At 44.7% G+C, this 17,223-nt stretch overlaps 1 protein-coding gene and 1 pseudogene across 2 annotated transcripts in view; both read left to right on the top strand.

Annotated features, from left to right (window-relative positions):
* Positions 1 to 17,223, top strand: part of LOC126100552 (homeobox protein PKNOX1-like) — a 717,569-nt gene that overhangs the window by 342,938 nt on the left and 357,408 nt on the right. The window lies entirely within an intron of this gene.
* LOC126102439 (5S ribosomal RNA) lies at positions 1,946 to 2,063 on the top strand (annotated as a pseudogene).

Here is a 17,223-nt window from a genome sequence, read left to right as displayed (position 1 = left end):
ACACCAATTTACAATGTTCCATAATTGTTGAATGCACCTTTCTAGATACACTGAAAAGAATTACTACTAAAATTGTATTGTGGGGCATATTATCTTTTTTTTGAAACACTCAATTTTTTGACAGAATTTTGTAATAAATGAACATAAAAACAAAACAACTCAGGATATTTTAATTGTTCTAGTTCCTTATGTGTTTAATCTCACACTTGGCATGTGAAAATTTCATGTTTCTGCCATCAGTACTTTTTTAGAAAACGGGTCATTTATTGCAAAAAATGTAGTTCAGAGGTATTGAGGTTTAAAACTTTTTTATTAGAAATTCTTATACAGGCTTAAATTTCTGCGTCTTTTATGCACTGGAATTGCCACCCCGGCCCATAGTCTGTCTCTTCTTCAGTGTCACAATGGCCCAGTGCTTGCCTCCTACTTTTCTTTCTTGCTTCTTCTGTCGTTTACTGAGCAGCTAACTCTGCTTCACGTGCACGAAGCTCGTCCAGTTCCAGCAGTCCTTTAGCTGTGTTCTGTCCAAATCTTGCTCCTAACTTCTCCAGAACCTAATGTCTTTCATAATTTCCACCATTAAAAGTTATTACAGCATCAGACACAGCTAACTTTAGAATCAAAGGCGAGCAAATACATTTTTAGGCACACGGCACCATACAACATTATTGAAGAACTCATCACATTCTGGCTCTTCCCATGTAAACACTTCTGTAGTAGCTCAGGGTTTGCCACATCTCTGTAAATAGGTTTGACTGCCTCCATTGCTGCCAAAGCAAGAGAATATTAATGTGTAAATTCATGTAGGGTGCCCAGAAAATTCAGCTTGCCTATATTTACACCAAGTGTTTGGTGGAGGTGGACACAAAGCATGACACGGCTTTTCATCTGTTTATATTCGATGAAAGAAAGTGCTCCACACAGCTCTCTTCATCTTCTCTAAATTGTCACAGTTATCTCTAATGGCCTTCCCATAACATTCCTGTAAAAAGCAGTAGAAGTTAGCTTACTACAAAAATAGCCGAAAGTCACACTACTTTCAACGAACAGTAGTATCAGAAAGAAAGTACTGATTTGTTTATTCGTAATGCCAACTTTTGAGACGTGGCAGTCGGCACAAAACAAAGCAATTCACAGCCTTCTAGACTGTAGTTCCCAAGATGTGACTGCTCAACTGTGATAGTACATGCGTAGCCGCGAAACAGTCACACGTCAACATTCAAAATATTATTTGAAGGTCTCATAATTGTTTGATTTTTAATGTATTATATATCAAAATGTTCAGGAAAGTCCATAGTACATTATGGAGCAGGAAACAGAAAATATCAAATTTCAACGAATTTTGCTTATAATGTCCCCTTAAACGACTTCTAAAACCGAACTGTACATTTGATAGCACGTTATGTGATGAAAAATGATCAATTATCCTTAAATACACATTATTTTCCATAACTTCAGCAAACACTGATGGTATACTGGACTCGCATTCGGGAGGACGACGGTTCAATCCCGCGTCCGCCCATCCTGATTTAGGTTTTCCGTTATTTCCGTACATCGCTCCAGGCAGATGCCGGGATGATTCCTTTGAAAGGGCACGGCCGACTTCCTTCCCCGCCCTTCCCTAATCCGATGAGACCGATGACCTCACAGTTTGGTCTCTTCCCCCAAACAATACACACACACACACACACACACACACACACACACACACACACAATCACAACTCAAACACGTATGATGGCTTGTTCCTTGTTGCCGAGACAAGGGAAGCATCTCCCCTACATGCAGGCTGTTTTTCCTCTGCACGACGGCGTCTACCAGCAGCACAATGCGACGTGTTACAGTTCGAAGAGTACGTGCGTAGTTCGAAGAGCCCCAGGATGAGTTTACTACACTCCCCTTACTATCAATCTCCCCGCATTTCAACCCATTAGAGGATATGTGGGCCAACGGCTTTGCCGCAGTGGTAGCACCAGTTCCCGTCAGATCACCGAAGTTAAGCGCTGTCGGGCAGGGCTAGCACTTGGATGGATGACCATCCGGTCTGCCGAGCGCTGTTGGCAAGCGGGGCTCACTCAGCCACTTGTGAGACAAATTTTAGAGCTACTTGATTGAGTAGCGGCTCCCTTCGCGTAAACTGACATTCGGCCCGGAGAGTGGTGTGCTGAGCACATGCCCCTGCATATCCGCAGCCAGTGACGCCTCTTGGCTGAGGGTGACACCGCGGCCGATTGGACTTCGGAGTTTATAGTTTTTTTTTTTTTAGTTTTAGAGAATATGTGGGACGACCTCGATCGGGCAGTTTTCGCCATCGGTCCTCAACCGAGAAGCATAGCACAGGTGGCCACAGCACTGGACTCGCCACGGCTACGCATCCGTATCGGTCCTTCCAGAACCTCATTGACTCGCCTGCTGCACGTCTCGCGCTGCAAAAAATGGCTGTCTAGACTTTTGACAGGTGGTCACAGGAATGCGGCTGCACAGTGTAAGTTTCGACTGTATTCCAGCCCCCTGAAGCTTCGGAGCCGTCCTGTATGATAACAGCGAGAGAGAAGCCTCGTGCGACGTGCTGATAGCAGCGGCAGAAATGCAAAGCGCTTTGTGCGGTGGCGTGGAGAGCCAGGTCCGGCGGCCTTTTAACCTTTCTGAAGCCGTGACGGAAGCGCCGCCAGCAGCTAGGGCCGCAGTACGGGAACGCGGCGCCGGGCCAGACCGGTCCGCCCAAGGCCGCAGCGGCGCGTAGCAGCGTGGCGCGGCGCGGCGCGGCGCACTTTGCATCCAGCCGCGCTGGCTCTGGCTCTCCTCCAGCTGCACTGCCCCCGGCCACCCGCCGTCACGATTTATGCGCTCCACCGGCGAGGTGCCTCACTGCAAGCCACCACACGCTACCTCACAAACAGCAACCTCTGGGCCGGGTACAGAAGCCCAAGCTTAGACCAGATATGTTAGAGAAAGCAACATCTCGATCAGTTGACGGATGGCATTCGTCTTCGGGTGTCTTATGGAATAAACATAAATTTTTCTACTCTGCCTCCCAAAATACGTGAAGCACACAGAAGACATGGTCGGATGTCAACGTACGAGGGCATTTAGTAAGTAATGCATCATTTTTTTCTCGGATGATTTCTGTTGAAAAAATGTGGAATTTGTTGTGGGGCATCTTGGAATATTCCCGCTTCGGCACTTATGGTTTCATGAAGTTCCGATAGGTGGTGGCGCTATATCTAGCCTCTCTGACGGAGGTGCTTTACGTGGAGAGAGCTGTCATTGACTTTCTTTTGGCGAAAAACCAGGACATCGCATATATTGGTACGGGATTGAAGAATATCTGTGGAGGCCTAATAGTGGCCAAAAGGACGGTGAGTCGTTCGGCGAAACGTCTGTCATCATCGCAACAAGGTCGCGCAAACCTGTCCGATCTCCGGCGTGCCGGAGCTGCGATTCCTGCAATGTTAAAACGTTAGGACACTCTCATCCGATGTGGTCGACGAATAACAATCAAACAACTCATCGTACAGCTGAACGCCTTCGTTCATAGTACTGACACATGCGTTCACCTGTTGGTTAGGTTGGGTTGTTTGGGGAAGGAGACCAGACAGCGAGGTCATCGGTCTCATCGGATTAGGGAAGGATGGGGAAGGAAGTCGGCCGTGCCCTTTCGGAGGAACCATCCCGGCATTTGCCTGGAGTGATTTAGGGAAATCACGGAAAACCTAAATCAGGATGGCCGGACGCGGGATTGAACCGTCGTCCTCCCAAATGCGAGTCCATTGTCTCACCTGTTGGGTTAGGTTACTGAAAGATGTGTTCACGCTTGGTTCCTCGCCGCCTAACAGTAGGCCATTAAGAGCAGCGAAGTACCACCTTTGCGGAGTTCCTTGTGCGTTGCGAGGCTGATCGCGTCAATTTGTTGTCGAATATCGGCACAGGCGATAAAACATAGGTTTATCATTTGGAACTGGAAACAAAACAGTAATCCATTGTGTGGCACCACACCACCTCTCCTCCGAAGAAAAACTCAGAAAGCCGAATCCTGAGCCGGTAAAGAATTGGCGAAGGTCTTCTGGGACTCTGAAGGGATTATTCTGTTCGATGTCCTGCCTCACGGTGGAATAACCAACCCTGAATTGTATTGTGCTATCAGCAGGAAACTGAAGAAATAACTTCAACATTTTCGTAGCCACGAAAATGCACACGAACTTCTGGATATTTAGGAAATTTGTGGTAGGTTCCTATGGGACCAAACTGCTGAGGTCATCGGCCCTCAATGTAACTTAAACTGAGGACCACACACACACACACACACACACACACACACACGCACACACACGCACGCACGCCAGAGGGAGGATTCGAACCTTCGACGCGGTTACCCCGCGCGGCACACACAAACTTCTCCTTCTCCTTGACAACGCACACGGGATGCGCTCAGTTAACTTCATTGGACTGTTCTTCCTCATCTGCCCTACAGTCCGGATCTCGCACCTTCAGACTTCCGTCTGTTCGGTCCAGTGAAAGATGCACGTGGATTATGGGGAGGTTATCGATGCAGGAAGACGTTGGCTTCGACGCCGGCCAGTAGAGAGGTACCATGCGGGCATACAATCTCTCTCAGTAAGGTGACGTAAGGCTATCGCATTTGGGCGGAGATTATGACGAAAAGTAGGGTTTTGTAGCCAAGAGAGCAAGGAATAATATAGTGTATTGGAATCCTGAGTAAATCGACCTGCTTTCATAAAGAAATGTGTTGCAGACTGGAGTCTGTTATTTATTTCTGAGACAATATTGACCTGTCCAAAATTCGGAAAATAATACTGGTATCGACAACTATTGTTGAAGAAAAGTAATGCTAGAGGAGGATGTCACGTTACACCACTCTAGTTTTTTTATTACAGAGGGTGGCTACACCCCTTACTGAATAACCTGAGCTGCCATCACGGCACTCACTAGACCCCAATCTGCGGAAAAAAAACTAGGTATTAAGAAGTTTGTCCCATTGCGACAACCGTGATTCGAAGAGAGAAAACTAAGGAATGCTGGTGCTGTCTGTGTTGTACATCACACACCGATCGGCACGATGTAGAATAAAGATTCATAACTAAACTGGAGGGAGAGGGAGAGAGAGAGAGAGAGAGAGAGAGAGAGAGAGAGAGAGACGGGTAGGCGGGAGGTCCTTCTCATCACAGTTAATGTAGCTGGATTTTTAAACACCAGCATTCGTGATGTTAGAGAATGAACGCCAGTTATTAACCTTACAGCACGTTTCTGTGTGGAATTGTTCCAGGAAATATACCATACGACATCAATGTATAATGAGTGAAATTATGCATAATAAGCTATTTTTTGTCACCTGTCATCACTAAAATGAGAATTAGACACAGAGCAAGTGTCGGTGAATGCAAGCGTTTGGAATGATCTATAATAAGTTTCTATCAACGTGCACATCTTGGAATTTTTAACTTTCATTTTTATGTGTGCTTTCCACCGTGCTTTATTTTTAATGGTGATATCATATTAGAAATGACATTTTGTAACAAGTGAGCGTGGTGTATAATTTGCTTTTAATTGTACGATTGCGCATTACAAAATGTCGTTTCAAAGATTTATCAAAGCTGTCAAACACGATCAGCAAAACCTATTTTGGTGATGATGTGTGCCATCTTATACAGAACTAAATGAACTGTGTTTTTTGTAACTAATAAATAATTTATCGAGACTCAATCAATAAAGTTTGTGAATATTTCGTTTATTGTTTTTTCTGTTGATATTTTATTTTTTCTTCTGTTGTATCTCTGTTCGGCTTGGTTATGATCAGCCATTAGGAAAGAGCACTATTTCTGCTTCATTCACGTAATACGTGCTATGACCGGACAAATGTACAGTCGTTCCGTCCTAACCTTGGGTTATTTTATTGCTCTCTGAACTACAACATGTGAAATATTACTTGAGTTTATTACATGAGTGATAAAAAATTACTTAAAATGATACAGTACCTTGCTACAGGACTGCTTGATAATTTAAAATGGTCATTGACTATTAAAACATCATTTGATGCACTAATCAACAGTTTTTTTCTTGAAGCACAACGTTCAGTATTTACAAAAGTACATTTCCATCTGAGACTTGAATAACTCTTTAGTCCTACTCAGTGATGTTGACTGCTTCAGCTGAGGTCACAGAACTGAGCAGAGCGCTTCCAAGTTCGCCTCTATATTGACCTCCGAACTAGGGCGCTGCTGTGCTGAGAGAGAGACGGGGTGTCTTGTTCAGCCTCTCCGATTCGTTGTTGTGGATTGCAGCGGGACATCGCTGATGTCTGTAGTATCGGTCTGTGTGTTGCTGACTTTGGTGTGGAGCCGCGATCCTTGGACTATACCCCGAGACGCAAACAAGACCTGGAGCAGTATCAGTATTGAACCCTGTGGAACACCAATGGTAATTTGTCCTTAATCAGAGGAAGTTCCATCATGAAAATGTATGAGATGTTTGGGGATGGGGGCGTTGTTTGCGAATTTCATTGACTTCTTTTTAATTTATTGGCGTTCATAACATATCCATACAGCCATCTCAACACTGGAAATGTTCACAAGAGGTGGTTTTAATAATTCATAGTATATATAAGTTTAAGCCGTAACCTGGTACGCTAGTACATAGGCATAACAAAGGACAGATTCCGACATAAGTACACCGAAACGAGTCCAGTTTCATTGATGAAATCTCACAAATTTAAAGTGACATGTACTTAATGATGATGCTGGTTTGTGGGGCCCTCAGCATCGTGGTCATGAGCGCCTGAACAAGTTCCAGATCTTTCCATTTCCAGTCTCGGTACTTCTCTCGAATGATGACATGTATTTCCATATCCCATAGCTCCCAACTTACACCTCACGAAAGTACGATGCTTGATGTGTCCGTGCTTCTACAGAAAATGCTGTTACACAGCGGACATACAGATAATGTACACGACGTACAGAAGTGATGTACACAGGTGTCGTGAAAGGCCTTTGTCTATCAATTTCCTTCATGTAGAGTGATGTGATATGTTGAATGAAGTGGCCAAGTCCAGTAAAATGCATGCTCTTACAGCCATGTAATCATAAGTTGTGATGATTTTGTGTATGCATATTGTATTTGCGGCAGGGAATTCTAAACGCTCATTATAGCTAGTTAAGGGAGTAGAAATTGTCAGCTCGACGACATTTTTCCCCGTTTAGTGTGGTTTTGGTATAGCGGCGTGTGATTGCAAGCCACGATAATCCGCGGCGGCAAGAGCGCCGTTTTCACTTTGTAGTGACCGTTGCGGGGCAGATGCCGCCCTACTAATGGCCAGGGTAGGCGGTCGACTCTAATTGGATGAAAAAGCGAACCGCCGCCAACATCTGTACTGCGCAAAGCGCTCCAAATGTCTGGAATTATTAATTAAGCGTCGGAATTTCTTTTATCGGGCATAGGGCATTTTAATGAAAAAGTAATTAAAGCCGTGCCCAGGGCGCGCTTATCCTCGTCGGAAGTTGGCGTTATTAAGTTGGCCCCCCTGGCCCTGCGTGCATGGCACCCGCCGTCAATCCTCGCATTGTTATTAGGGCGGCCTCGCTTTGCTTGGTTCTGCAATCTCGACCTGCGCTTCTGCAGCCTGCATGCCGCAGTTTCCAACTGGAAGCAGTTTGCGAGCGCATGGAAACAGCAAATTCTGGGTGAGTTACTTTAACAAATTCAAATATCCTTATGTTGTCTATCAGTCTTTGGTTACTAGTGATATCAAATAAGTCTACGTACGCATTCCGCAAGCTACGATGCATGTGGGGAGGGGGGGGGGTACCTTGTACCACTACTGGTCATTCCTTTGTCTGTTCCAGCCGCATATGCAGCGAGGGAAAACGATTGTCTTTAAGCTTCCGTATGAGCCCTGATCTCTCTTGTCATCGCGATCTTCACGCGAGATGTACCTTGGTAGAAGTAGAATTGTTCTGCAGTTAGTCACAAATGCCGGTTCTCTAGTTCTTTTCAGTAGTGTTTCACGAAAATAACGTCGTCTTCCCTAAAGGAATTCCCGTTTAGTTCACGTAGTGTTTCCGTAATACTCACGTGTTTGTCGAACCTACCAGAACTAAATCTGCAGAACTCCCTTTGAATTGCTTCGATGTCTTCTTTTAACCCAACGTGTTGGGATCGCAAGCATCGAGCAATATTCAACACTGCGTCGCGCAAGTGTTTTATACTCGTACACGGTAATTCGCCTTCCCTACTATCGTCCTAGGACCACCTCCGCAGCTGAGTGGTCACTGTAGATGGCTGCCATGCAGAGGACCCGGCTTCGATTCCAGGAACTGTCAAGGACTTTCATGTGCTGGTAGACTGTACGGGACGCACTCAGCCTCGTGATGCCTTTGAGGACCTACTTGAGCCAGTAGTAGCTGCTTCGCGGCCTGGAAATTCTGCTAGACGGCCGATAGAACATCTGCATGAAGCCCAAGGCCGGGATGACACGGCCACCGGTAGTGATCCTCTGGGCCTCCACAGTCTGGCCTTACATCGTCGTTCAGTTTCATATGGCTTTTCAACGATACGCCAAGATATTTAGCCGACATGACTGTGTCAGGCAGTACACTGTATTCGATCGTGATGTAATTGAGTTAGGAATTTCGAACTTGCCATTCTGAAGAAGCTTTTTGTGCAGAATACGGAAATAATATAAATTAAGATCAGAATAAAGTGCCCATAGCAAAATCTCTCTTCAAAATTTCTGAAAAATTTCCTCGTGAATAATTTATCTTACATTTTTAAAAGGAATAGGTAGTTAGTAAAACGCACTGTAAATCTTTTGCCATTCCATTGCCTATTTACCTGGCGGAAAAGAAAAAAACTAGGAAGTTTCCGATTTTTTCATCTCGTCGGTAAAATGGGTTTTGTCTAGCTCTGTTATATACTTCGGCGTTGTGGATGTACCACTTTTTTGTTTGATGAGATTGAGAAGTAAGAATCAATTCTTCCTTTGGAGAAGATTGCTTCCTTTTTGCCGATAGTACTCATTTTCGACTCCAACATTAAACGATCAAAGTATGAAACATTATATCTCCTAGATATGATGCTGACTTCTTGGAATACGTTTTTTAGTGTTACTCACTTTTCCAAGTGAGAAACGGTATTCATTTCCTTTGGAGTTATCTCTGTAGTCTTTGTTCATTGTTTCGATTTTTGGTTGGGTTCTGGACAATGGTAATGAAGTTAATCTGCAGTTATCATCCTGCGAAAACATTTCTAAACATTACCAAATTCTGTGTTAAAATGTTGTTCTGCATACGTAGTTCGTAAGTTACCAGTAATCGCGTCACTGTGTGTGTGTGTGTGTGTGTGTGTGTGTGTGTGTGTGTGTGTGTGTGTGTGTGTGTGTGTGTGTGTAGGATGTAGTGTACCCTTCATTCTGCGGTCTCGCATATTCGTATCATCAACTTATTTCATTGTTTCCTGTTTGGCATTTCCAACTGACCGACTGGAAAGTTCTCAGTCTTCTGTGCTTTTGTGATCAGAAATATGAGACCTAATCAGAAAGATTTTGTTCCCCTTTCGTTAGCCAAATTATGGCTGTAAATACTAAGTCAACATATTCATCACCAGCGGCGGAGCTTTCTTGGACCTGCCCGGCCTGATCTGCCGGTAGCTCCGCAGCTGTCAGCTGTTGAAGACGACGGTTGTGCTTCAAACGAAACGAGCGAAGAAGTGTGATTCGTTTTCTATGAAGCAAGGGACAAACACCAATCGAAATCCACACAGAAAATCAGCCCACGATAGGTAAAAGTGTCTCGCCTTGATAAGTATGAGGCAGTGATGGTGTTGTGGGTTCGCAAAAGGTCGTGGAGACTTGCATGACAATGAGCGTTCGGGGAGAAGGCGTTCTTCGCTGATTGTATAAAACATGAGTGCACCCTTCAGTGCCGTTAGTTGTTGTTCCACACTGTCACGTTTGCGGGGTGCCATCAGGAAGAAGTGGCGAAGACTTCTCCATGTGGACACATGGTTATTCTTCATGATAATGCGAGGCCACAGGTAGCAGTCAGAACCGCCGACAAGCTCCGGTCATATCACAGGGAGAGTCTGGGCCACCTACCATGCAAATGTGAATATCACCCGGGGCGAGGTGTGTTGATGTCCACGTTTTTGGTCCGCTGAAGAAGTTCCTCGTAGGACAGCGATTCACGACGTGCAACAATGAAGCCAAGGGAGCAGTCCGACGGTGGTTCCAGGCACCCAGGCGAATTCTACCTCGAAATGTCCCTTTACATCTCGAGTTTAGTGCTGCGATAGGACATATATTTGAATTGGTGTGGGAACTATGTGGAAAAATAAAGTACGTAGAATAATACATATATTTGTAGTTACCTGCTGGCCGCTGTGGCCGAGTGGTTCTAGGCGCTTCAGTCCGGGACCACGCTGCTGCTACGGTCGCAGGTACGGATCCTGCTTCAGGCATGGATGTGTGTGCTGCTCGTAGGTTAGTTAGGTTTAAGTAGTTCTAAGTTCTAGGGGACTAATGAACTCAGATGTTAAGTCCCATAGTGGTTAGAGCCATTTGAGCCATTTGTAATTACCTGTACTTACCTTATTTTGGCTAATAAAAAATAAAGGCATGAGGGCTGATTCGCCCTCATAATTAGCCTACGTCGTCGGTGCCAAGTCAGATAAAACAACTGATTTCACTTCAGTATTACTTTGTGCGGCTAGTTAACCTTATAAATCGAAATCGATACTAGCATGAAACATAGAATTGCCAATCTTGTACGCCATACGCTGTGCTGATCGATTCAGATAGCTGCTAAGAAACATTTGTCCGTAGCATCTGTGTGACGCGTTCGGCAGTAATGTTACTAGCTGCGCGATCACCATCACTGATGTTGCAGTTCAGCAGCATGACCTTCGTACGAATTATCCAACTTAACCAATTAGTCTGATATACTTAAATTTTCCTCGAGACAGTTGCGCTCGCGACGTTTTTTTGTCTTCGGCAGCACAAATGTTGACTGTATTCCTACTGAACAGATTATTCAAACGATTGTGGTTATGGAAATGAGTGTGTTCGACAAGCTAATTTAAAGAATGTTTTGGCCGACTTGTACTACATAAATTGTCTACCATCCCGCTAGCGGCAGTAGTCAGCAGAAATCAACCTAATAGAACAGATATGTACCTCGATTCTGAGAAACCATCCTGTGGGTTACAGTTCTATTGATGGCACTGGTCACCCCTCACTTTTAGACTGTTAGCTTATTATATCCGGAAAATGGGTCAAGTTTTTTTTAACTTCAACGTTATATTTAACTACAATAATTTGAAAGTATACATAGTTAAGTTGTCTTAGCAATAAACAACTGTTTTGTTACTGTCAGTCCATAACCAGCGTGTAATATGTAGATACGTTATTTAGCTTTTCATGTTTCACCAGGCACTGCAAAATGCTGGCGAGCTTTGAAAAATTGAAGTAGTATCGTTTGCTTACAGATCTTAGTAGTTTTTCATACTCAGTTACAGCGAGCAATAATGCGATGCTGCTATCGAGAGTGTTAGCGGATTGTGTGCATTTTAGCGCTACAGCTCATCGAGGCAAATTACGTTTGTAATGGCAACCACTATACATTATCTCATAACGGATAATTCACGTATTTTCTTTGTTACGCAGTGTCATATGATGGTTACTTCATGTGACATAACGATAATACACATTGGCTACACATAGGAACACCAAGTGCACTGCACACGATGTTGACAGCGTAGTTTCGGGGATTAGCATTACGCCATATCCATCCGCTGCAGCTCGGTTTAGTTTTGATACGTTTGCCCCTCATGCAATAACAACTATGTCTATCGTTCGTAACAGAATGTCCGAACATAAACTGCGGTGACCTAAATCCGATTATAACGCATGTACCATAAGGCACCGTTATCTCGTCGTGCAAAAGCTGATCAGACATCACAGTTCCATCAGTCTGTGAGATAGTGCGGGACAAAATTAGGCCTATGTGTTTGATCTCCACGTATCCAGACGCAATCATATATTTCAAGGGCGCATTCCCAAACGTCCTTACTTTGTTACTTGTGAAACGTGTACTTGCTTGTAGAAATAGTCGTAGTGAATATGATTATTGCTTCAAGCAAATGATATCAAGATTACTGGTAGTCCATTCTAAATAATGCGTTTCACATACCAGTCGTCATGGAGAGTGAAGTCTTCCGATCGCCTTTAAGTACAAATATCTGCAAAATATTAATATGGTCGTCGTTATTTAGCGGGCACATGACGTGGCAGTTTTAGGTGGGGTATTTCGAACTATGCTTGCGTAAGATACTGATAGAAGGTGGACATGAACTACTTCGTTTAGTACACTTCTAATCTCAGGAAACACTTGAACTGTAGACCGAATGCTTTGTTGTTTTGAAATGAGTGAAGAGATAATCTTGATCCGTGACGGGATTGGAGTACGATCCTCGCAACACCAGAAGAGATCGGCGATCTCTACGAGCATTGTGCTAGTTCTGCTTCCGCAGGAGCACAGGACACGCACGTAGGCTGCCAGCCCTGCGAGAGGGAGGTGGGACTTCTTCCTCGACTGCGCTCCTCTCCTCTCCTCTCCATTCCTCTAAGTCTATTGACTGCGAAGGTGTTCGTTCACTCTCGCAAGCTGCAATTTTTTTTAACTTTTCTTCAAATTTCGTGATAGGGATCAACGACGGCAGTGGCGATTTACTCGGGCGAATAGACGTCCAGGTGTTGAGCAACTGACGCCCAGATGAACATTGCTGCGTATGGGCCCCTGCAGCAAGCGCCTGGTTCATGCAGCCATGCTGATTGCTGTTCACCGGAGACGAAGTCTAGAATTTGCACACCACTACCCCAACTGGATGTCCACTGAGCGGCAGCAGGTGGCCTTTTCAGATAAATCACGTTTTGTGCTTCATCGTCCAGATGCGGGTGGCGTGCTCGGCTTGAAACGCTTGAAAGCAAACAGACTGCAACCATCATCGGAATGGTCCATGCTGAGGGTCCCTCGCTGGATGATCTCGTCATTCTGGAAGTCACAGTGAATCAGCCCAACTATGCATCTATGCTTGTGGACCATGTCCATCCCTACATGCAGTATGCTTCTCCTGGGCACGATGGATTTACCAGCAGGACAATGCAGTGTGGTACGCATCTCGTAGTGTACGTGCGAGGTTCGAAGAACACCTAAACGAACTGGCCAGCACGAATCGAGAGTCTATGGGACAACCTCGATCCTCTGCGGTACCTCCTTGACGCTCTCCCTGTAACTGCGCGTCTTAAAATGTGGTTATTCAGACTGTTGTCAGGGATCACATTATGTCTGCAAAGTTTGCCTACAGACAGAAATACGAAAATGGTTCAAATGGCTCTGAGCACTATGGGACTTAACTTCTGAGGTCAACAGTCCCCTAGAACTACTTAAACCTAACTAACCTAAGGACATCACATACATCCATGCCCGAGGCAGGATTCGAACCTGCGACCATAGCGGTCACGCGGTTCCAGACTGTAGCGCCTAGAACCGCTCGGCCACCCCGGCCGGCACAGAAATACATATTTTGTATTATTTTCATCGTGGCAGCAACACCAGCAACCGTTACAAAATTGTCTCGAATGAAAAACAGCCCACAGTTGCACTAATTACGTTTATTTTAAACCTTGACCATGGTTTCTGCTATAATAATATACCCTTCTTCAGAAGTCCTAAAAAGTGATCAAAATAACATCTAGACCAGTAATACAACCTATACATAAACTTCAAAAATTACGTATGTTATAACATTACTTACATAAGCTTTTAAAAATGAAAAATGTCTTAGCCCAGCGGCTGCGCCACGATCAATAAAATAAAATAACTTCAACAGACATAAGCCTCTTTCGATCATAAGTAAAATTAATATGGCACCGTATGTCCTCCGCCACTACATCTGTTACACTATTAACCACTTTAATGATCGTATGCAACAGCATGTTAACTGTTGGACAGTCGTATTTTAGTACATGGTCCTTCAGTTGCACTTGTAGACTTGCTATTAATATTTTATCGTAGATATCAACTAGTTTCCTGATAAACGGTGCGATGTAGGTCACTGTGGTGAGCGTCATCTATGGTTCAAATGGCTCTGAGCACTATGGGACTTAACATCTATGGTCATCAGTCCCCTAGAACTTAGAACTACTTAAACCTAACTAACCTAAGGACAGCACACAACACCCAGTCATCACGAGACAGAGAAAATCCCTGACCCCGCCGGGAATCGAACCCGGGAACCCGGGCGTGGGAAGCGAGAACGCTACCACACGACCACGAGATGCGGACCGTCATCTATGGCGCGTGGGGTGTAGCACATTTGACGACTGTGCGCCCTGTATAACAGATGTAGTGGCGAAGGACATACGGTGCCATATGTAATTTTACTTATGATTAAAACAGGTTTGTGTCTGTTGAAGTTATTTTATTTTATTGATCTTGACGGAGCCGCTGGGCTAAGACATTTTTCATTTTTAAAAGCTTATGTAAGTAATGTTATCACATACGTAATTTTTGAAGTTTATGTATAGACTGCATTACTGGTCTAGATGTCATTTTGGTCACTTTTTAGAACTTCTGAAGCAGGCTATATTATTATAGCAGAAACGATGGTCAAGGCTTAAAATAAACGTAATTAGTGTAACTATGGGCTGTTTTTCATTCGAGACAACATATTTTGTACTTTGTGCCATGTATCTGTGACAGTAAGAGTCATATACACCATATACGCGCTAATATCTCATGAAAATTTGAGTTTTTCTAGTTCCCGAAACGGATCATAATTTGTTCCGTTATTCACTTCCCAACAGATAAACTAACTAATTGACAGCACAACACAACAGTATCTTTGTAATGGTTACTACGTTGCTGTAAGACCTATGCAGTATTATTATTATTATTATTATTGTTATTATTATTAGTGTCAGAGGTGAGAGACAAAGCATTGCTAGCCTGAGGTTGCCCAATTTCTGCCAGTTCAGAAATGAGTACCAGGCAATCAAGTGATTCACAAATAATAAGTATTGAGCACACATTTTAACTTTGTTTATTTTATATGGCGGTGCAACACGTGGGCGAAGCAAATGTCGCTAGAGAGCGGATTGGCGAAGAAGAAGTACGTTTTATAACAAGTGTGTACCCTCAGTGTGGATAGTTTTATTTGTTTTCTGAGGAGCTATAGGCAGCGCTTGGGACGCACTTAGTTGATTCATTATTCTATAAAAAAAGTTGTTAGAAAGAAGCAGTACCAGTGGTTTCAACTATTCATTAGTTCGTCGTTTAATAAACACCTAGAAAAACTAAGTATCATTGATCTTTTGTAATTAAAAAAAAATTGGGTGTTCAAAGGAAATTCTGTGTTAATGGAGGCGGTGGCGGTAGGGCTGGAGGGAGTGGTGTACGAGCTAATCTCAGATTGATTTCGGGGGCAATGCTCGGAGAAATGGTGGGAGCCATTGAACTAGTGTGTGGGGTGGGGATGAAGCTGACAAAAACCGCACTGGGCTGCCATCGCAGTGCGCCGATACACCACTTGTTCTCTGCTCGTTAAGATCGCCGTAGAACGCTTCTTCCTATTCCACAGGCGTGCGGAGGGGACGCAGGGGCGTGAAGGGAGGAGGGGAGAATCTCCTGGAAACAAGTTTGTTAAAAGTGCATAAAATAATCATAATATGATGATTGAGGAAGTTGCGCGCGGTCTGGCGGCGTGAATATTTTATCGCGCGAGCGTGCCGGTTTCCCGGGAAGAGGACGGGGAAAAAGAGAGGTGTGTGGCAGCGTCTAGGCGAGTTCTCGCGCCGCGAGCTGTGTTTGCTGTTGCCCGCGGCCTTGGTTCTGACTTATAATATTGGGCCGAGAAGGCCGGCGACGAAACCAGCTCCGAGATCCCGCTGATACGAACGTAAATTGTCCACCGGCAGGCCGCTCCGCGCAGCCGCCGGACGCCGAGCGTCAGGTGTTGAACTCTTTATGGACTGTCTCATGTCGAAGACTTAGATCGCTCTTTCCTCGTCTTAACTGCCTGGTTCTCCTTGAAACACTCTGCATTTGAACTGCAACTGCCTGCACAGCGTGAACGAGTCCAGGTTTACTCCAAAGCTGTTACAATTTATGTGATGAAGGTGTCGCAGTGATATATTCTGACTGTTTCGGGCTCGACGTCCAACTGTACAAAAGAAAGGCAGAAACACACAAAACCTTTGGCATAGTGACAGATTTACATCTTTTCGCAAATTTTATCGAACTATTGTAAGACTGAAACTGCACGTAGTCGTGAATGTACCTCAAAATCAAAAAAATGGTTCAAATAACTCTGAGCACTATGGGACTTAACTTCTAAGGTCATCGGGCCCCTAGAACTCAGGCGTGCTCGGCTTGAAACGCTTAAAAGCAAACAGACTGCAACACTCATCGTTATGGTCCATGCTGGGGGTCCCTCGCTGGGTGATCTCGTCATTCTGGAAGTCACAGTGAATCATCCCAACTATGTATCTATCCTTGTGGACCATGTCCATCCCTACATGCAGTATGCTTCTCTTGGGCACGATGGATTTACCAGCAGGGCAATGCAGTGTGGTACGCATCTCGTAGCGTACGTGCGTGGTTCGAAGAACACCTAAACGAACTGGCCAGCACGAATCGAGAATCTGTGGGACAACCTCGATCGGGCTGTTAGCGCCATGGATCCTCAACCGAGAAACCTAGTGCAGCTAGCCACGGCACTGCAGTCGACAAGACTCCACATCTCTGCAGTACCTTCCTGAACCTCCTTGACGCTCTACCTGTAACTGCGCGTCTTAAAATGTGGTTATTCAGACTGTTGTCAGGGATCACATTGTGTCTGCAAAGTTTGCCTACAGACAGAAATACAAAAATGGTTCAAACGGCTCTGAGCACTATGGGACTTAACTTCTGAGGTCATCAGTCCCCCAGAACTTAGAACTACTTGAACCTAACTACCCTAAGAACATCACACACATCCATGCCCGAGGCAGAATTCGAATCTGCGTCCGTAGCGGTCGCGCGGTTCCAGCGCCTAGAAGCGCTCGGCCACCCCGGCCAGCGCCTCAAAATATTGTAGGATATACCAAAAATGAAGGTAGCATGTGAAACCAAATTACGCAGTAACTGTCTACTACCTATCAATGCGATATACGCTGCC

Source organism: Schistocerca cancellata, chromosome 9, assembly GCF_023864275.1.
Source record: "Schistocerca cancellata isolate TAMUIC-IGC-003103 chromosome 9, iqSchCanc2.1, whole genome shotgun sequence".
In the NCBI taxonomy this organism is placed as follows: domain Eukaryota; kingdom Metazoa; phylum Arthropoda; class Insecta; order Orthoptera; family Acrididae; genus Schistocerca; species Schistocerca cancellata.
Note: the sequence above shows the minus strand (reverse complement) of the source record. Positions and strands in the feature narration are given on the sequence as shown.